At 45.4% G+C, this 22,879-nt stretch overlaps 1 protein-coding gene across 4 annotated transcripts in view; it reads right to left on the reverse strand.

The window, feature by feature from the left end:
• The window catches only part of LOC139755611 (uncharacterized), a 166,794-nt gene that overhangs the window by 76,995 nt on the left and 66,920 nt on the right, over nt 1–22,879 (reverse strand). Inside the window, exon 1 of one of the 4 annotated variants that reach the window (XM_071674164.1) lies at nt 7,601–7,853. The exons of the other annotated variants lie outside the window; for them this stretch is intronic. The gene's annotated coding sequence lies outside the window, so the exon portion shown is untranslated. Of the gene's footprint in view, nt 1–7,600; nt 7,854–22,879 lie in introns of those variants that run through there. 4 annotated transcript variants of the gene reach the window in all.

Genomic DNA, 22,879 nt, shown 5'->3' on the forward strand with positions numbered 1-22,879 from the left:
ACAAAGACCAACACACACACAGACACACATTTTTTGAAGGGGATGGACCTCTTCCACCACGGTGGGGAGCGGGGGAAGAGCGGCAACTCTCCCCTGTGAGAGGCGAGGCCAACAGACTGCCGGAGGCTGCCACCAGCGAGGGTCAAGGGTGCAGGGTGCCATAAGAGTCAGGGAGTGCCAGGAGGGTGCCGAGAAGTGCCACAGAGGGTGAGAGGAAGAGTCAGGGAGTGTGGGAGGCTGTCGCTAGTGCCAGGGAGGGTGAACGGAAGAGTCAGGGAGTGTGGGAGGCTGTCGCTAGTGCCAGGGAGGGTGAACGGAAGAGTCAGGGAGTGTGGGAGGCTGTCGTTAGCGCCAGGGAGGGTGAGAGGAAGAGTCAGGGAGTGTGGGAGGCTGTCGCTAGTGCCAGGGAGGGTGAACGGAAGAGTCAGGGAGTGTGGGAGGCTGTCGCTAGTGCCAGGGAGGGTGAACGGAAGAGTCAGGGAGTGTGGGAGGCTGTCGTTAGCGCCAGGGAGGGTGAGAGGAAGAGTCAGGGAGTGTGGGAGGCTGTCGTTAGTGCCAGGGAGGGTGAGAGGAAGAGTCAGGGAGTGTGGGAGGCTGTCGTTAGTGCCAGGGAGGGTGAGAGGAAGAGTCAGGGAGTGTGGGAGGCTGTCGTTAGTGCCAGGGAGGGTGAGAGGAAGAGTCAGGGAGTGTGGGAGGCTGTCGTTAGTGCCAGGGAGGGTGAGAGGAAGAGTCAGGGAGTGTGGGAGGCTGTCGTTAGTGCCAGGGAGGGTGAGAGGAAGAGTCAGGGAGTGTGGGAGGCTGTCGTTAGCGCCAGGGAGGGTGAGAGGAAGAGTCAGGGAGTGTGGGAGGCTGCCGTTAGTTCCAGGGAGGGTGAGAGGAAGAGTCAGGGAGTGTGGGAGGCTGTCGTTAGCGCCAGGGAGGGTGAGAGGAAGAGTCAGGGAGTGTGGGAGGCTGTCGTTAGTTCCAGGGAGGGTGAGAGGAAGAGTCAGGGAGTGTGGGAGGCTGTCGTTAGCGCCAGGGAGGGTGAGAGGAAGAGTCAGGGAGTGTGGGAGGCTGTCGTTAGTGCCAGGGAGGGTGAGAGGAAGAGTCAGTGAGTGTGGGAGGCTGTCGTTAGTGCCAGGGAGGGTGAGAGGAAGAGTCAGGGAGTGTGGGAGGCTGTCGTTAGTTCCAGGGAGGGTGAGAGGAAGAGTCAGGGAGTGTGGGAGGCTGTCGTTAGTGCCAGGGAGGGTGAGAGGAAGAGTCAGGGAGTGTGGGAGGCTGTCGTTAGCGCCAGGGAGGGTGAGAGGAAGAGTCAGGGAGTGTGGGAGGCTGTCGTTAGCGCCAGGGAGGGTGAGAGGAAGAGTCAGGGAGTGTGGGAGGCTGTCGTTAGTGCCAGGGAGGGTGAGAGGAAGAGTCAGGGAGTGTGGGAGGCTGTCGTTAGTGCCAGGGAGGGTGAGAGGAAGAGTCAGGGTGTGTGGGAGGCTGTCGTTAGTGCCAGGGAGGGTGAGAGGAAGAGTCAGGGAGTGTGGGAGGCTGTCGTTAGTTCCAAGGAGGGTGAGAGGAAGAGTCAGGGAGTGTGGGAGGCTGTCGTTAGTTCCAGGGAGGGTGAGAGGAAGAGTCAGGGAGTGTGGGAGGGTTGAACAGGAAGAGTCAGGAGTGTAGGTTGGTTCTGGGGAAGGTCAGACGTGCCACGGAGGTCTTTAAAAAGAGCGCCACAGACGAGCTGAGAGTATCACAAAGAGTCGAGCTGCATCATAAAAGGGTGAGGGGGGGGAGGTTATGATGGAAGGCCGGGAGTGACAGAGTCTGCCAATTAGGATCCGGGGGTCGCAAAAAAAAAAAAAAAAAAAAAGGCCAGAGCTTCCAAGGAGGAAATAAGGGTATACGAGAAGGCTAGAGGAAAGAGAGTCAGGAATCGCTGGGGAGAAGAGGGAGGGAGGGAGGGTATAGACGGAGTGCCACGGAAGTGAAAGAGGAGGCATGAACGAGTACGGAGGAAGGAGTAGATGCCGGGAGAAACTATATGTACTCAAGAAGACTAAGGTGCCAATATACAAGATGGGTGCCCACAAATAAAAACTTGTGGTCCAGCGAGGATCAACAGGGTGCCAACAAAAGCTCACGCGCTGAGGAACCATAGAGAGAGAGAGAGAGAGAGAGAGAGAGAGAGAGAGAGAGAGAGAGAGAGAGAGAGAGAGAGAGAGAGAGAGCCAGCCAATACCCCATGGCACCATGACCAGATAAGAGCTGCAAGAGTGCTACTGAAAGAGAAATCAGGCAGTGCCCAATGAACTACAGGGTCTATCATCCGAAGCTAAGCGAGTGAGGTAAACCTGTATAGCATATCGGAGTAAGATGTAGTGCCAGGGTTATTATGATAAGGGTGCCGCGCTCAATAGAGGAGGTGTGGCACCTTAAAGCTAGCTAGCGGGGTGCCATGCTCAACAGCAGGAAGGAGGAGGGGAAGAGGAGGAGAAAGGGAAGAGGAAGAGGAGGAGGAGGAACCCTAAAGTTACATGATGCCGGAGCAATAACAGGAAATAAAGGAAACCACGAAGAGTTAATCCCTTTTATCGAACAAATCGACATGAAATGCCCGGGGCAAAACAATATTATACAGGGGCTCGATGATCAGGAGTGCACAGAACCCAGGTGAGCAAGAGCAATCATCATACAGAGTTCAGGAGAACGTGAGGCAAGTTACAGGGTGTGTGTGTGGAGAGAGAGAGAGAGAGAGAGAGAGAGAGAGAGAGAGAGAGAGAGAGAGAGAGAGAGAGAGAGAGAGACTAAAGGGACCAATGAATTCTGTCCAAAGGCGCAGGACAGGAGGAGCCTTGGGTGCCACAGTTGGGATGTTAGATGGTCCTTAGAAGTTGGAATGAGCTCGGCAAACTACTTGGAAAATATGGTGTTTCTGGGAAGTGCCGCCAGAAGTGCCATCAGAAGCTAGAGATTCCGGTAGAGACAGCAGTGCCAGTGAAAAAAAAAAATACTTAAGAGGCACATCGACAGTCAAGGGGAAGGGGGGGGTGTCATGAACACGTAAGGGGTACCAGGGCCAGCTAAAGGGTACCACAAGAACCTAAGGGGTGACAAGGACAGTGCCAAGAAAACCTAGTAGGTGACTGAGGAACATAAGGGGCGCCACTGAGAATTTAAGGAGTAACAGGAGAACCTGAGGACTGCTAAATGAATTTATAGGATGACAAGAGAACTTAAGGGTGACAGGAGAAGCTACGGGTGACAGGAGAACCAAAGGTGACAGAACCTAAGGGGGATAGGTTCTGAACCTAAGGGTGACAGGAGAACTTAAGGGGAGACAGGAAAATCTAATGAGTGATAGAAGAACCTAGGGGGGGTCAGGATATCTACAAGTCAGGGAGAGAGAGAGAGAGAGAGAGAGAGAGAGAGAGAGAGAGAGAGAGAGAGAGAGAGAGAGAGAGAGAGATTCAAGGCCAGGGAGAAGGGACAGGGGCGAGGCGGCGTCCCTCCTGACCTGGCCGGGCAAGCCTCGCCGACCTTAAAATTAATCAGCGACCCAGGGTGACCTTTCCTAGGGCTGACCTCCACACCCTCCCAGGCAACCTGCATCGGCGCAAGGGGACTTAAATGCTCTGTTACTGGGGAGAGGAGAGAATGAGAGAGAGAGAGAGAGAGAGAGAGAGAGAGAGAGAGAGAGAGAGAGAGAGAGAGAGAGAGAGAGAGAGAGAGCACCATTTACGAGCGCCTAGGAGAGAGGGATAGTCCAGCCTCAAGCCTCATTCAGATGAGCAGGCAGAGAAAATGAGGAGGGGCAGGGAGGCAGGGAGCAGAGAAAGGTGCGGAGGCTGAAGAACAAGGGAGTGAGGTCGGGCCCCCTATCTGGCGTGGAAGGTGAGGAACGCGCGCGCGTGTGTGTGTGTGTGTTTTGTTTTTTCAACATGGACCAGCTGGAAGGGAGGTGTTAAATCAGCCATAAAGGAGTAGTTTTGTTGGGTGGGCAAAGTCCAGGAAGAGACTACAGGTGGATAAATAAATAAATAAATATATATATACAAAAGTATGAATCTCCCAGATCCTGGAGGGCTATAAAGGTAACCGAATCTTAAACAACCTTCGAAAAAGGGTCGCTATTATCAATCTTCCTTTAATTATAACTTTCAATGAGAGAGTCGACTATATTTTTTTTCTTTAATAGCAGCTTTCCTAAAAGGGTCAACTATGACATTTCTTCCTTTATCAAAAACTGTTTTGTAAGTCAACTACTGTCATTCTTCCTTTGATAACAAACGCAAAATAGGACTACCGGTACACCTAAAAGAAGGGAAATTACTAGGTATGTATAATGACGAGACAGGATAAACTTTACATACTACATCCCAGATGGGACTCTGCAGTGTAGTGGTTAGCGTTACCGACCATGAAGCACGCACGGGTCCGCGTGGGTTCCAGTCCTATAGACGGAACGTTTGCCTCCAGTAGAGATGGCTGGTCAGTATATCGGGCACCAGGCTTTGGTTTGGATATATATACAGGAGAGGAGAGAGAGAGAGAGGAAGAGAGAGGAGGATGAGAGAGAGAGAGATTGTTGTTAGGGCGTTCACTTCCCGGTAGTTTATTTTTATATATATTTATAAAATATAAATAATAAATCGCATGATAGACGCCCTCAATCCATACGGAATAGTTATACAACAAGAATCAGAGAAATAAAAAAACTAACAGCCTTAAGAACGATCATAAAAACCACGTAATTAATCGAAAGAAATAATAAAAACCTTATACATGACTGGCAGTCACTAAATACCAGGCGTATAACAAAACGACGGAAGAACACAAACTCTATGAATAATCGTGGCAATGACGGGTATATTATGAATACTGATATAAAAAAAAAAATAGTCAATCACAATGATAACAGCTGAATCAATACGTGGCAATGACACGGTACGATCATCGGAAAATAAAGCTAAGACGATCTAAAAAGACGAATATCGAAAGAATGAGCAATGTAAGACTGCCAATCACTCAGATCAGCTGAACATTCCAAGACAAGCGACACATCTATAAAAGGATGACATGAATATGAGCTGAAATGAAATATCATCAAGAGTGAATGAAATATTCATGATCAGGTACGATGACACATCATTCCAAGGAGACGATGCGGAATCAATACAGCTGACTAATCGAAGTAGTCCATAGACACGAAAAGTTATCGTATATCAAGGAAAAAATTCATAGGTAACTAGGGACCGACACTGCCCACCACTGGTGCATGACACGAGCCATGTACAGGAAGCCAGGACATCTCGGTACTACGTCTACTCTCGTATTCTGCCCCGTACGAACACTCCACCCTCCCCGCACCGCCACCCACACCCGCCGACGAGGTAGGAGAGTCTTCAATTATCAATATACATGACGATAATCACCCCCAACATACATAACCCTCCCTCCCTCCTCCTCCTTTTCAGACTTTATATGCTACTGTAACTGAAAGCCATTCGATGTATCCTTTGAGCCTGGAGCTTTGCAATCGACACATTTTCATTATGACAGGCATTCCTTTAATTCATTTACCACTTGCGTTGTTAAATCACAGCGCGCGCGCGCGCGCCCCAGGCGCCCTCAGCACTAACTTCATATGAGCACCTCAGTCCATTCCGATATCTTACACGAGTCAATTAATCACGGTTATGTACACACTAAGAGCGTATGGGGGTCTTTAACACCACAAGAAGGTGCTTCAGACTTTTAAAGGTTTATAACTCGCCATTGAAGGCCTTAATTGATCCCTAGCAGCTGTTGTTAGGCCCAAAACGCATAAAACCAAACCATAATATCAGAGGCCCACGCAGGCAACGGAAACAAGTATGGTTTTGGATTATCTGTAATACCTATTAATATTTGTTTGATGGTTGAAAGTCCGAATGACCTTGGCAGCTGACCTCACAAAAACCCAAATACCCAACTACCCAACCATCGACGAGGAGAAGTAGATGACTGACGACCAAGAGCAAGGCGTTGCTGAACACTACGTACACCAACGTTAAGCAACACAGACCAATCCAACAAACCGTCCCTTTGCTTACAGAACAACAAATGGTGGCCACATCTGGTCGTCCCCACACTGCATTAACCATGTAATGCCAAAAAGAACCAGTCGGTTAATGCTATTAAAAGATTAGTGGGATCTTAACGGATCAACTCGGACAATACCTGTTGCCTAGGATCGAACTCTTCCCATACAGTATGGCTGGCGGAGAGCAAGGCGGCACTCACCTGCTGTGGGCAGCAGCGTCGTGAATTATCAAATGGGTGTAAATAAATCAAGGCAGAGGAGCGCATACACCCAGGTGTAGTACGTGGCAGCCAGCCAGCCAACCACCGACCACGGAGGCATTACCCTCACGGGGTCATCGGGAGGGTTAGCGAAGGCGGTACTGTGAGGCCGCGCTACAATAGCTAAGTCCCCTCCCTGGCCCAAACCATTTTTTTCCTCTCTCTCCTCTACCTACACGCGAGAGTTGGCGGCATTCGGTTCACAAAACGTACACTGTATCCATCTCATACGTGGTACTTGACAACACGTAGGTCACACGACTGATCTCAAATCTAAACTCTCCCCGGGCGATCACTACGCGCTAGCCCTGCCTAAATGGTAAAACCTTGTCACAGGTGAAGTGAGTTCAAGAGGAGGGGGGTCGGGGTCCCGTGAGTGTAGAATTCACTCTCACTCCCCCGTAATCATACTCCGTCCCCATACTCTATAGATTCATACTTACGTTTGGACTGATTTCTTTGAAAGAGAGCTGATGTGACCCAGGTCCCCTTTTTTAAAGGCTCCTGCAGCTCAAGGCTGCACTACTACCAGTAGCACTGAAGTGTAGACTCCTTTGGAGTGAGAAGTTCTTTGTAGAGGCTGTGCTCCCAGTGATGTATCAATATACACCCTTTTAAAGAATACATATGGCTTTATCGATACAAAAGTACAAAGGATATCTTTTACTACTTGTAACTCAGCTACAACATACAATCCCAAATATAATTTCATGTGTTCATGACACACTAGGAAGCTCAACATCATGATAATGTAATTCATACAAAAAAAGAAATCTTCGTTGTTTCATATTTCAAATAATAATTTGAAAAACATTTTTCATGAGGCTATCTATCAGCTCAAACAGTCAGTTCCAATAAATTTCGTTTCTTTCAACTCCTAAGATTATTCAGTGGTGGATGTATGGGACTTATACCAGCTAATCAACGACTAATCACTGCCCAAAGTTTGATAGGAGTTAAACCGTTCATTTCGTTAACAAGGATCACAAATCACAAACGAATTCAAGCACTTTGGAATAACATTATCTACCAACACATCTCAAGCGCTTTCATATATATATATATATATATATATATATATATATATATATATATATATATATATATATATATATATATATCAAAGAAGGTAATGTTCAGCGTGAGTAACATCCAATGTCTCTATCAGTTTTTGTAAATAATCTGACACTCGTTCGAAAGTCGTTGTTGACAAGGAACAACTTCACTCATTAATCCACAAATCCATTTTTAAAGCCAACGCATATTATTTGTCAACGCAGAAACTGCTTCGTCGTACTTCACAAAATAACGTTTCGCGGGACCGTAATGCGATTTCGAGGGAAGGCTGATCTCCAAATGCACGCACATGGCCCCTCGATAAGGCGGGGGGGTCGTCGACGGCACTGAGCCACACAGCGCTGGCCAGAGAGAGGGGCGCGTCGCCCGGCGGGAGCAGGTGGCGGTGATGGCAGAGGCGGCAGCAGCGGCGGCGACTGTGGCAGTGAGGACGCGCACCCGACACTGCTCCCACGTTGTTTTCGGTGGCTGCTCCCGCCTCCAGGTCCCCCGCCGGCCGCCACCTTGTGTACCGAGCACGCGCCACCCGCCCGACATGAGCTACCACCATTCAGATGGACACCTCCAGCACTTGTAATATCCGCCCTTTTCTGACGGCGCGTCCGTCTCTTTCACGCTAACGTACAGCAGTAGAGCGCTCCATAGGCGCCGTGATCTACGTTCCTGCACGACGTTTATGGTACTATATTTCCCCCCCTCATGGTGGGGTCCAATAAAAGAACGTCGCGGCCAGTATTTCCACCAGTTTTCAGAGAGGTATGTGCACATAAGGAATGTAGTGGGTTTTTTTTTTTTATTTCCAAGGTCTCGCAGCCTTGGCAGAAATCATAAACGCTATACTGGCACATCAAAAGTACATACAGGCTCCATCATACGTACATACAGGGACATCAGACGTACATATAGGCTCGTCATACGTACATACAGGGACATCAAACGTACATACAGGCACGTCAAACGTACATACACACATACCAAACGTACATAGACATATCAAACGTACATACAGACTAATAAATGTACATACAGACACATCAAACGTACATACAGACACATCAAACGCACATACAGACATCAAACGTACATACAGGCTCATAAAATATATATACAGGCACATCAAACATACAAACGGGCACATCGAACGTACATACAGACACAACAAACATACATCAAAACACACGTGTGTTCAGCCTCCCAAAGTTTATCAATATCAAAGCTTCTCTTACCTTTTTTTTTCTCTCTATCCTTTATCCTGATCCGATTCAAAATCATTAGAGGAAAAAAAACACTCTTAATGCGATCATAAAACATGACTGCCTATCATCATTAACTTCGTTCCCACTTTCAGGGGGGGTGGAGGTGTGGGTGAACAATCAAGTACAACGTGTATTTTTTTTAAGGAATTATAATTTCAGCCGAGCTGAGATCTCTGACCCCCGCAGGCAGACAATGGACTCACAACGTCTAATTCCCTCAGGGTAGGCTTCTTACCCTGGTTCCTGACTTGAAATACACTGTATACATTAAGGGCAGTTCACCATACCAAACACTATCAGGTTACGTTCACCATACCTGACATTATCAGGTTACGCCATACTGGTGAGGTTGGCCAAAGGGAAAAAAAAAAAGCCAAATGCTTCTTGCGGTGCATTGCACGGTATAAACAAACATACTGCATACATGGATTCGAACCGTGACCCGAAACGGGAGACAGATTGCAAGACCAGTACGACATACCCTTTAATCTCGGCGCAAATAATGGTACAGGAATTTTGACGTCACATGCAATTGATTTCCTCAGAGTAACGCTTTAACCGCTTGCGACACAGGAGTTTCACTGCGATATATCGTTCTAGAAATACATCAGCATCGAAACTCCCAAGAGAATCTAGAGTACACACATCGACTAACAAAACAAATAATTCATATTCTCGGTTAACATCGTTTTAGCTTAAGTGAACGGTCCAACTGCTTCCTTTTCATTCCTTTCGTCCGCCCTTCTTCCTCTCCTCCAATTTGTCACTTTACGACAAGTATTCATACTTCTGACAGATAACAGCAGCATGTCTCCAAGGGCCATTATTACAGAGAGGAAGCGTGTATGGTCTCAGAATTACCTCAAACACATAAAAGCGTTCAGGTTCCTTTCCGACTGGTATCCATAACTTAAACTGACGGTCTTAATGACTCCAGCAGTCGATTGGCCTAGAGTCAAGAGAGTTAAGAGAGAATCAACAAATTTCTATAATATGTGTTTAGCGCGCGTTTCTATTTCTGGCGTAATGACCACTTAGCAGTCGAGAACCATTCATTCCACATTACATTTTTCTCTTGAATGTTGTCCACCTTAAAGACGTGGGCTTGTTTAATACAGCAACCCTATCTCACAAAACGTATGCCATGTCACTGATTATATTGAATACATATACTAGACACAATACGATCTCTAAGGCTAAATATTCCAAAGCCTAATTCTACCATATACACTGATTCCTTAAGTTTATGAAAGAAAAGAAAATACTTGCGTCTTTATATACATTCAAAACAGACCATTTATGCACTGTTTACCAAGGCCTCTCTCACAATTCATATAAATTTGAAACAGACCATTTATGCACTGTATACCAACGCTTCTCTCACTCACAACCCCATCCGACACTAAGGATTCGAGATAGCAGTCGAGCCTTATTCTAGAGAACCGACATGAATCCAAAAGCCTCGATAATTCTGTTCGCTTAACCCAATTAGGTCTATTATTGCAGCGTCAAAAAAAGAAAAGAAAAAAAGTAGCAAGCTGGATATGTTATTTTCGTGAACCTGACAGCAACGCATTAGGATTTCTCGGATGAGTGTGTAGATCTGAATGTGGACTATCGTTCATCGCATTCCAACACTGGATGGTACAATACCCAACATATTAATACAAATAACATACAAAAATCTGATATGGAATCATTGGGTTCGAATTTTTGACAAGATCTCTTTATACGACACACTCAAATTAAAGAAAAACATACTGACTATTACTTGCAGCCACCGTTTAAGTGGTTCGGACCTCAATAATGCTATAAGAAATAGCAGTATTTACATACGAAATGCCCAACTAATCATTTGTTGGCAATTTTACCCCAAGTTATTATCTCCAGACTCACAATTGGTCAGTGAAAATAAACACTGAATATCTTAAGCTGTCGCTAATTAGACCACCCATTCTTCTACAGATATTGGTGACTGAATTACTTATATTTCTGTCCAAAAAGACGGAAATCGGTCGTCAAAAAAGTTAAGTGTGAGAACAAACACTGTACATATAAAGATCGTGTAAATATCAAGGTAAAGGAATTTACGTGATAAAGTGATCCTCACATGGATGAATGGGAACATAGAAAACGCAGCCCCTGCTGATCATGTCCCATGAAGGTTGAAAATTGTCGAATAAACTGCTGTAAAATAAATTACGAACGAAATCATTCACGGCTTAACGGGGCCATCCAAAAGTTATTTCACATACGAATGCCTCTCGGTGGGAAACTCATTTCGCAAAAACACCTCCAAAAATGGCCTTTTAAGTTCTTCGATCTCTAATGCTCCGATATTCCTAGGCTTAAAGCGCAAGGACCGATATACGAGGCCAACTGATAGAGCCATTCGTAATCCGATGGACGAAAGATATTGAGTGAAGAAAGTCTGCGAAGCAGCTCCGAGGCAGATTCTCACACGGCATATGGGTGGATTTTTTGCTTAAGATGCTTGAGAACGAAATAGGCTGCAGTCGTGCCCAGAGGGAAGCAAAACACGATGAATGAAATGGAGTGGAATAGTACGAAGTGTGCAGTACTACACGGTGCGTGGCAATAAAAGGTGGGATATAACAGAGTTGGATACTGTTCAAAGGGTACTGTGTAGCACAATATATATATTTTTTTTTTTTTTTTTTTTTTTTTTTTACTATTCGCTATTTCCCGCGATAGCGAGGTAGCGTTAAGAACAGAGGACTGGGCCTTTGAGGGAATATCCTCACCTGGACCTCTTCTCTGTTCCTTCTTTTGGAAAAAAAAAAAAAAAAAAAGAGAGGGGAGGATTTCCAGCCCCCCGCTCCCCTCCCTTTTAGTCGCCTTCTACGACACGCAGGGAATACGTGGGAAGTATTCTTTCTCCCCTATCCCCAGGGAATAATATATATATATATATATATATATATATATATATATATATATATATATATATATAAACAAATAAAATGGTGCAGAACTAAATGTAGATCAAGAGAACCTTAGATTAAAGACGTCAGGTGACACATGGCGCGGGCCAATAACATTAAAGGAGCAATATAGTGTGGGAGGAATCACCTCGGTGACCAGCCAATCCTTCCCTCCTCCTCACTCCCATACACCCCCCCCCCTCCCCACCCAACACACCAGGGAAGACCACCTCCCTCCCACCTTCATCCACCCAGCACCCCTCAATACCCAGCAACGATCACGGGTCTCCTGATTGGTCTATCGATCGCTACCCCTGGCAATCTTATGAGCCACTTGTGTCACTAATATCAATCAATCAGGGGGCGTTATGGGGTCCTCCCCCCCCCCATATATCCCTCCCCTATGTCCACCCATCCATCCATCCATCCCCCTAACATACAAACGCAGAGAGAGAGAGAGAGAGAGAGAGAGAGCAATAGAAAAGGACTGTAGTGGACGAGCAGGAGAGGGAATTTCTAAGACCATCCAGAATTCGATTACGTTTTCTTCCGAGGCTCGAACCCAGCCAACCTACGTCCGATGGCCATCGAATCGCGATTCGCACCCACCAGCCATCCTATTACAACAGGGTCGTGATTTGTAACCACCATCCGATTACAGCGGAATCATGATTTGTACCCACCACCCGACTGCAAATGTGTCATGATTCGAACCCATCATCTGACTGACGATTTTCACCCAACACCCGACCACCACAGGGTCAAGATTCGCTCTTCCTTCGCGTCTCGTGACTAACAAGTTACCCAGTCACATTCGCTACATGATTTGCAACAATCTAATCACGAGTGTATGGCTATTGACACAAATACCATTCCATTTCCTTCACCATTCTATTAATCTAACAATTCCCATCAATCCGTTCCCCATTGTTCCATGATTCACACCAATCTCATTCCGTTTGTTCCACGATTTGCATCAATCTCATTTCCTTTGCTTCATGATTCATGCCAATGCAATTACCTTAATCTCAAGTCTTGTATCCTTCCATAAACCTTCATGTTCTCTGATGAGTTACATATGTTCACAAACTCGAGTTACGACTCTTAAGCCAATTAGTTCTCTAGATGCTGGGAGACAAATGTTTACAAGTGTACAGTCTGACGTGTTTCCCTAAACCGACAAAGTAATAACCCCTGAGTGTCTTTTGCCGTAATACGAAAGTAATGCCATAAATAAAAAAAACTAACTGTATGCATCAAGATACAAAACACCAACAAACTTGCCTTTTTTTTTTTTTTACCTGGGGAATTCAATCCGTTTCTGGCAATGTACTTCCACGTGCCTTCATTCGTAGGACGAACAAAAGTAGCGGACAAAGGGTGAACAATGCGTCGTCGTCTCCCCCCTCGAGCCCGAGAATGAAAACGGAGAGAATATGCGGAGGAAATAATAATGGACACTGAGTAACGAGAATGCTCCATCATAAACCCACCAGTCCTCTCCGTGGATCCTACTTGATTAGTCTAATGAACCCCATCTTCCTCGCATTTTCCTGTTCCAAGAGATACCCAAGGATATTCTCGTGGGCTCATTACCCCTCTCTCTCTCTCTCTCTCTCTCTCTCTCTCTCTCTCTCTCTCTCCAACTACACAGTCCTCTTCCATTTGCCTAATGCTCAAACGACAGCACAGGCTAGAGCACGGTATGCTGTACCTAGAGGGGCGGTCATTACAGGCTGTACAGTAATGATACCTGTAGTATCTGTAACACCTGAAGGAGGAGTCAATCTTTTTTCTAATTGGTTACAACGACGTGGGGCGGAGTCAAGGACCTTGGGAGCTGATAGGCCTCAAGCCCAGCCAATCAACGTGTGCGTTATCACTTAACCTTTTCATCCTTCGGGCACGAAGTTACGACCCTTGGGTAGGTGCGGTGGTTTGTGACCTTTTGAGTTGACCCAAAATGGGTCGTCATCGGGTTAAAAAGAAAAAAATGCCGGACCATCATACCCCACGACTCGTAACGTCGTGTCTCAAGGGTCAAAACGTCGTGCTTAAGGATCGTACCGCCTGCGCTCAAAGGGTCGTTAACACTGTGCGAATCGGTGTGCTTCAAAAGGAGGTTCAGCAAGTACCATGGGTTTACTTCCATCTACAGAACTACCCAGGATAATTCTCCGCAATAATTCTCTTCCCCTCCTCAATGGGAGAGTCAGACACGCGCACGAAACGACACAAGACAGATTCGACTTTCCGACTCGAACAGCTTCGTGCATTCCCGAAACTCCAGGTCACACCGTAGACTGGAGTAAAGCTCGTTCCTAACAGACAAACACATAGACACAATGCAAGGCTCAGTTCCCACTGAAATGTTACCACAAACCCTTATTTGCCCATTGGCATCACACGCTCAAATTGCTTCAATAATCTCCCTGAACGATTCAGTCCCCACTTATTTCTCCGTCTTCTACCGCCTACAAGACCCTTCCCATTTTCTCTAAAATTCTGATAAATGATCCAAGGGTATCGAAAAATCTGATTCTTTATCACGTCCTCAAGTTTCTCCTATCGGTGGATTTATCACTTTTTTCTTCTTTGCCCACATTCCATTCTAACGCTTTATTCCCTTTCAATCTCATGCTCCTAATCCCTCATTCGCGTTAGTGTATACTATATACCGTACGCACCCAATAACATTATAAAATTTCAGTGTCCTTACCATATATATATATATATATATATATATATATATATATATATATATATATATATATATATATATGAGGATCTGAGGAAGCTGGTCTCTAATTCTGGGAGTGCGTGAAAGAAGAAAGTTGTGAGTAAATATGAATAAAAGCAAGGTAAAGCAGTGAACAGACACATGTTTATCCTGAAGGTGAGTTTGAATAGAGAGAACGTGAAGGAAGTGGATTGTTTTAGACATCTGGAAGTGGATGCGAGAGCGAATGGATCCACGGGAGCTGAGGTGAGCCATACGATGATGTGTGAAGGGGTAAAGGGTCTGGCGCGCTGAGGAATCTGTGGAAAGCGACGTCTCTTTCTGTCAGAAAAAGATGGCTGCGTCTGATGTTCCTGTCGTCCCGTCGGTGGTGTGTGGATATGCGAGGCGCGATCCCTGGATGGCAAAGTATGTACGTAAGGGGGAGGATGTGTTGGAAATGAAAAAAAATATGTGGAAATGTGGCGCGAGGAAGGCTGATCAACAGGATGAGTAAGAGGGTATACAAATCGGAAGTGGAGGGGACAAGAAAAAGTGGTAAAACATGGAGGAGGTGTGAGGAGGAACTGAAAGATGGTCTGAGTGTTCGGGACCTGAACACGCAAGGGGAATATGAGGAATACAAGGGACTGAGCAAACTGGAGCGATGTGGTATACAAGGGGCGACGTGCTGTCAATGGACTGAACCAAGGTATATGAGGTGATTGAGAGAAACCACGGAAAAGTCTGTGTGGCATGGTAGTGGACATAAGGCTGTGATTTTAGGTAAGGTATTATACATGACAGCTAGATCATAAATGTAAGCAGATGAGGTCATTCCTTCGTATGTTCCTAGCGCTATCTTGCTAACACGTAAAACTGGGAAGACACACACACACACACACACACACACACACACACACACACACATATATATAAATATATATATATATATATATATATATATATATATAAAGAAGAATGACCTATAATAAGAGCAGAGCAAGAAGCGGTAATCGATGTTCCAGACAGCTGACTCGAACAAGCTAAGTGATCAATTAATTTCCTGGCTCAGCGACCAATGACGATCAAAGCGGCAAAGTTGGCCAAAAGGCCTAAACTTCTGCACGTTCCAAACGTCCCTGCTCTTTCCCCTGATACAGAGAACGTTTTATGAAGTTTCTTCTTTTATTTCAAAATCTAAAGTGTTTTTCTAGAGGCATCCCTTAAGTACCTGCAAACTCAAGGAAATTGAAAGAACTGTCTTAGTATAGACAGGGAGATGGGTGTATAGAAATAGATCTTACGTGTGTATAGTACGAATCGTATCTATCGAGTTCGTTGGGGGAAAAAAACATTTCTCAAATGGGGTTATCTTCTCAAAAGTTTGGCTGCCGGTTCCCTATTTGCAGATGGAGCCTCAAACGCGTTTCCTTGACTTTAAAACAAGATTGACGAAGAGCCTTAAGATGCTAATGTCCTCTTGTGTTCTGATGTGAGAGAGAGAGAGAGGAACGGAAGCAAATACAACGTTAACATAAAGCACTTTATCTGTCAAAATGCTTCTACCTTTAATACAGCTACTTCAAAAAAATATCAATCTCTCTGAACACAACAACAATTAAAGCATTATTTTAGAAATACTTCTAAAATATTATAAACAAACACCTGCCCTCGCGCCTGATACAACCGAAATCATTCACACACACACACACACACACACACACACACACTACCCACTTGTGCCTGCGCCAAAAGCCAGCTCGTCAACCCTTCTCATCCATAATCCCGAAGCGGACAATCAGTAAGAGTGTGCAGCGCCATCTCCGGCGACAAGGCAGCAGGCTTCCCTCCCCTACCCGGCTCTCACCAACGGTAGCTCACCTCACCCAACCGTCCCTCCCTCCTCCCCTCATCACACATCCGAGACCGTTTCGATGCTTCGAACTTCGCCACAGTGGCAACAGCGTCTTCCCTTCCCAAACCCACCTTTTTTTTTTTCCACCCTTGGTTTTCATGATTATAAACGTGTTTCTTAAGTGCTACCAATCGCTGTCTCTTTCTCCCTCATCCATTCATTCTCTTTCAATCATTCATTCATTCTCACCAGCTTCACTCATTAACATGGTTCGTTATTTTTCTTTTTCCTCACTCACTCCTGTGATAGTGTTGACAAGTCCCCAGTGGCGGAACCCTCTTATCATCGTATGCTGACGGGAAGCACCAATCTCGTCGAAGAACATCCCACTCAGGGAGTTCATCATTTCCCTGCTAATCAAAGCAGCGCTTGCCCGAACGCTTCAGGATTTCTCGGAAAGGCGGGGTCCAAATAGTAACACCAAGACCCCCCCATTAAAGAAAGGGGTCCTGGGGGCAAATCAGGAATTAATATAATCTACGAACAGTTACAGATTATCAGAAAAATGTCGGAGATTCTTAGATGGCGCGGTACATCGATAACAACCTGCTCACAACATGCGCGCGCAGGTCCACTTACTGACGTCACGCTCCCCCAAGACCTTTAACATTATAGTCATTGTTTTCGATGATGCTTGTTTGTCAAATGCTAATAATTATCAATAAATAATCACTAAATTTTTTTAATCTTCCACCACATCAAATTGGACAAATTCATCATCCGTTATTGATAACACGTCATAAATGGACATGCGAGACAATATCATTTGGCTATTACCTCTGGAAAACAAGAAATGTGAATCTATAAACCCTTGATAAATATACTCGTAATTCTACGATACAAACTACAGTTGCTTCTCCACGTTTACATCACATGCCTCTGGTCAGTCAACATGCCGAGCCTCGATCGATAGAGAAAAAGAAAACGAATTAATTATTCACGTCATACACTATACACACACACATCCACCTAAAGAGCCCCCACTGTATACACAGACGCTCCTTATGTTTTAACAAGGTCTCCCCCCATCCAATTAACAAGCCACGTCTGACCGTAGGGTGAAACAAAAGCGTCTCTCCTCAAAAAAGGAAAAAAAAAAAATCTATCATTTGTTTATCGATATATCACATTAGTGGAAACCCTATGGTCCCTACGTCATTCAATCTGGGTAGACCTTGCTAAGCTGGAAGGAAAACAACAGGCTACTATGAGGAGAACACTCTGCACAACGCTAAGCTGAGTGATAGCGCTTAACTGGTGAACAAAACGCTAATCTGAGGAACTATCCCACAACGTGGGAGGGAGGGGGTGGAAGGGGGACTTAAGAACATCATCTACCTTCAAAAGAACATCGCAAATGAAGAACAGAAGACTGGAGAACAACAGAAAGCTTAGATACCTCACCACGCTGTGAAGACCAGCACTAAGCTGGGAAGCGTAAGCCACTACCAGGGAGATAGACAGAGAGAGAGAGAGAGAGAGAGAGAGAGAGAGAGAGAGAGAGAGAGAGAGAGAGAAGACCAGCTTGATCCCTCACCAAACTCAGCTGGTTCTCCCTCGAAATTTATTCATGAGAAAAGATGGCCGAGGCAAGGCTATAAATACTGTATTGACCTGATCATTACACTCTCTGCTGCGCCTTCACAATGGCTTCAGATGGAGGGGGGATCGAGGAGGGGAGTATGGAGACGTGTATTGGGGTTGAATTCTGTAAGAGGGTCTTGGATGAGTAGGGAGTGATGGATGCGGGGTGGTACTGATGGATGAGTAAAGGAGAGCTGGATCCGTGGTGGTATTAGTGGGTGAGTGAGGGGTGTAGATATGCGGGGGTGGGTAGTGGATGAGTATGGGTGTTGGATGCGTGGAGGTGGATGACTAAGGGTGCAGTGATGGGGTACAAGCAAGGGAAGGGGTATATGCAAGGCTGTTGGATGCGTAGACGCAGGTAGATGAATAACGGGCGATGAATTGCGTGGCGATCATGGTGGTAAATGGGTGCGGGCGATGAATGTATGGCAGTAACGTTAGGTGGCTGACGAATAGGTAATGGTGTTGGATGCACGGATGAGGAGTGGATGACTATAAGGGTGCTGGATGGGTGGCGGGGACGAAGTCACCATGACGTAAACTGGTATAATACAGGTCACTTATGTATATATATATATATATATATATATATATATATATATATATATATATATATATATATATATACATATATATATCTGGTTGATTACCGGTTGAACACCTTCAGTACGATGTGTGCCTCATCTCATCAAAGCCAATATGCAATGCGAATTGACAATAAGCAAGTCTGACGCTTCTCGACAATTAATTCAATGCATGCAAGGAATAGCTGATCAGCGAGAACACACGACCGACAATTCAACATAAAAGAAGAAAGATTCATGGCCACCAAATCATGAGTGTTGTTACGTGTACGAACACAACCAGACGAATATTACAACATATCACAACATCACTGATTTAAAATATTCTGAATTTCCCCCCCGTCTTCCGATGGTCGGTCATTTAAAGGGCTTTAGGCTTGATAAAAATGCCAGGGTCGTCATTACGGCCGTCAAAGGTAATTTACAACCACCAGCCGAATATAATTCAAAGATCACACACACCCTCTATGTATCTATGGCCCCTGTTTCCAGTTCTGTGTGTGTGTGTGTGTGTGTGTGTGTGTGTGTGTGTAAACATTCCTCAAAGACTAAGCCTGGCACGGGCTCTTGCCAATGTGTGCTCAGAGTGACATTACCGGCACAAGGCGGCTCCTGCGTAACCGTAGTGTAGTGGGCTCTTAAGTGCACATGTACGTGTTGTGTGAATTGTCATGAATTGTTTCCAGGTTACCTTCTGGAAGTGCATAGATGTGCCATTCTTGAGATGAAAAAAGCTATAATGGTCCTTGAAAACGTAGGAATAAATCCCATGCATTAAATTAATAATAATAATAATAATAATAATAATGATAAAATCAAAGACAACATAATTTTTTGTGACGGACATCGCAATCTACAGAAGACAAAAATATATATGTACATGCAATAAGACGCAGCAAAGCTACATGCAAGTGTGGCCAACCAAGAAGACAAAATTTCACACTCTCGAAATTTCATCCGTGACGCACCGATACACACGTGGGAAGATGTGCCGATACTCGATACGCCCCGATCACACCAGTTCGTATCGGTTTCTCAATACATCGATCCGGTCCTATCTCTCTCTCTCTCTCTCTCTCTCTCTCTCTCTCTCTCTCTCTCTCTCTCTCTCTCTCTCTCTCTCTCTCGCAAGGACACTTCAGACGCTGGGAGGCACAAAACTCAGAATATCCTGCTCATTCCAGCGTTTTACTTTAGTATACCATTCTCCTCTGAATTTACACTTAAGACCCGGTTAAAACTTTCTGAATGGAATATCGTTAACTCTATTGCCTACGACGCTGTTGTTATATGTAAGGAAGGAGCCCTTTAAACGGTCTAGAACGTGGGAATAAAGGGAAAGAGAAATATAACAAGGAAAGCGGTATTTGCTAGAGGGTAAAAACGGGAGCGCTCCCTACCTTATGTTGTTGTTTATTCAAGTAATTTGCCCAGAGGGCGCTTTAAGTTTCTTTCACATGCGAATTCTATTTGCGTGTTTACGGGGAGAGAGCTATACACTTGTGTTGCCCCTTCTCTTAACCTCGTATATAATCTACCATGTCTATTCTCCCATACATGTATGCATGCGTACACTTTAGTCTCTGCCACGTATCCATTGTATACCACTGCACCTGATGGGCCATTAACTGTTCAGTGTGATCGTAAGGCCAGTATCTATCATACAAGTTACACACACGATATATATATATATATATATATATATATATATATATATATATATATATATATATATATATAGAACACGAGGGAAAAATAAAATATCAGAGAAAACCTTGCCAGGCAATATATTTTACCGGTAACTGAATCAATACAACAAATTCACCGCTACGAGAATTTACATAAGTATGGTTCGGTCTTTTTGGGGGGCCCGACTGTAAACCATAGGAATCTTATTTGTTACACTATGAAACGGTTTTTCGAAACAGGTGACATATATATATATATATATATATATATATATATATATATATATATATATATATATATATATATGGAGAGACGAAAGGAAATTATGAACGTGGTTTTTCATGAATGTTGCTGTGTGGAGAGAATAAGAAAGCGTACAGGATTGTATAGCTTGCTTCCTATGGCGGTGAGAATCCTTGTGTTGCGCTCTCAGCAGGTAAGGAGGGAGAGCAAGGCTCTCTCCGGCATATCTGTTCCTCAGCTCCACCCACCCAACAACCCACGAACACAAGAGCCCTTCCCCACGGCCAACGACGAGTAAGATACACATAGAACTGGACCCTGACTCTCCGTAGATCCAGAGAGAGAGAGAGAGATGTTGATCTATCTAACGACGACGACCACCACCTACGAGACGAAATTATGGCCTAGACATACATGGGCTAGCACCTGGAGAGAGAGAGAGAGAGAGAGAGAGAGAGAGAGAGAGAGAGAGAGAGAGAGAGAGAGAGAGAGAGAGAGAGAGAGAGAGACTCGCTAACACAGTGACCTTCTGTTCCGCCACAGTTGAAGTCCGCACTCATGACGTCTGCTGACATTCCAAGATCAACCTCGGAATAATTCAGAAAGCCGTGACGGTGGTGGGCGCTGCCATGACGCCACCAGTGCTCCTCTCACGTCGTGAGTCACGGGACCACAACGGTACTATATAAAGGTCAGAGGAGAAAGAGAGACACACCTTAATAGAGTCGCGTTGCCGGTGGGCAGTCCACCCAAAGACATACCGGTGACTCAACTGGCTGACTCATTCGCCGCCACAACTCTGTGCTGACTGGCGCTGAGCTGGACGCTACTCCTGAAGGCTGGAGGAACACTGAAACGTCACGCAATCTGTGACTTCGTGTTGGGTTTTAGAGATAAGCCACCTCCGCGGGCTGGCCAGGACGACTTTCACGCTCGGCCACATGCTCAACACTCCTGTTCCTACCCGCCAATTTGAGATCCTAATGGCAGGTAATCTTGTCATGGTCCATGGAGGTCTCGTGTTATCTGTCCTCACAATATGTACCAGAACCTGTAAACTACGTAAAAATTCTACGTAGTCACTTTGGGTACGTTATAAGTAACTAAGGAAGCGAGGCAACGTGTATGCATCACACTGAATGAAATCGAGTTGGCAAACCTAGATGTTCAATGTATACATTTCCAGTTCTATGCCAGTACGGTAACATCGCCACTACCCTAAACACTGGACCAGGTCCTCTGAGTGCTATCAAAAACCCTGGTGGACATGCAGGCGTGGCCTGGCTTTCCCGGCGTTGAGTCTTCTGCTACAGAAGAGGAGGAGCGCCTGACCTGGATGCTCACACACAACGACGGTGCGTCGAAGTCAGACCACTGGACCACACACCCTTGCAACCAGCGAGCGAGCAAGTCAGTCGAGGGTCAAAAGCGTCGAAGTTACTCGTCCCCCCCTCCCACGGTCGGTCCGTATCCTAGGAGTCACTGGCTTCGGTTCAAGCCTAAGACCCCGCCAGAACTGACCCGACGAACAAATCCCACACACACAACACACACACACACACACGAAACATGACCAGTCCTGGCCTTTGACCTTGCCCGATTAGACAACATCAGTCGACTGGAACGAGGCATTCGGCGGAGGACTAGAGTCCTTTGGGAGACTGAGGCAAAAGCAGCGAGCACCTCCTGACTTCGAGGATTTGATGGGTACGGCGCGAGCGGCTACTGCTCTTGAGCTCACGACCTCCAGTGGGGGAGAGAGAGAGAGAGAGAGAGAGAGAGAGAGAGAGAGAGAGAGAGAGAGAGAGAGAGAGAGAGACGATTGATTCCAACAGGATATCTTCATAGCGGAACTTTATAGCCTCGCGCGAACTATATCAACGCTCACTAAATATGAGGTTTTCAGTGGCCTCTAAAACGCTTCATAAACATGAGGGGGGAGGGGGGGGGTTTAAAGGTCCTCGGCGTTAAATAAATATGTGGTTTATGGAGGCACCCGGCGCTCAATAAATATAGGATTTTTTTCAGGTACTCAACTCTCGATAACATGAGCGGTTTTTTTTTTTTTTAGAGGCATTCATCGCTAAAAAAAAAAACCAAAAAACAATGAGGTTTAGTGCCAATATAACTCGGTTCCTCACACTAAACCCGCCGTTCTGTCACACTGAATAATATACACTCATTCCTCCTACTTGCGACGCAAAGACTAATGGTAATCTCAATTCCCACGTGAGTTAATATCTCAATTTTCACGAAGAGTGTCTTTAGAAAACGATGGGGGAGGAAACGTACAGAACGAGAAGTAAAAAAAGAAAATCTCTAGCGTAATATCCAAATCAAAAACAAAAACTCTAGCAACTTTTTTTTTAACTTGTCGTTAATGTAAACCAAATGCATCGGAATACAGTTATTGTTTTTCCCTCGGATTATCATTAACTACAAAATAAGAAAACTGATGAACATCGAAGATATATTACGAAGTGCGATCACGAACGGCAGAGAGACCCAGCCGATCCTTCCACTGGGGAACGTGGGTCGGAGCAAGGCGCAGGTGACGC

Source organism: Panulirus ornatus, chromosome 19 (genome assembly GCF_036320965.1).
Source record: "Panulirus ornatus isolate Po-2019 chromosome 19, ASM3632096v1, whole genome shotgun sequence".
Lineage (NCBI taxonomy): Eukaryota > Metazoa > Arthropoda > Malacostraca > Decapoda > Palinuridae > Panulirus > Panulirus ornatus.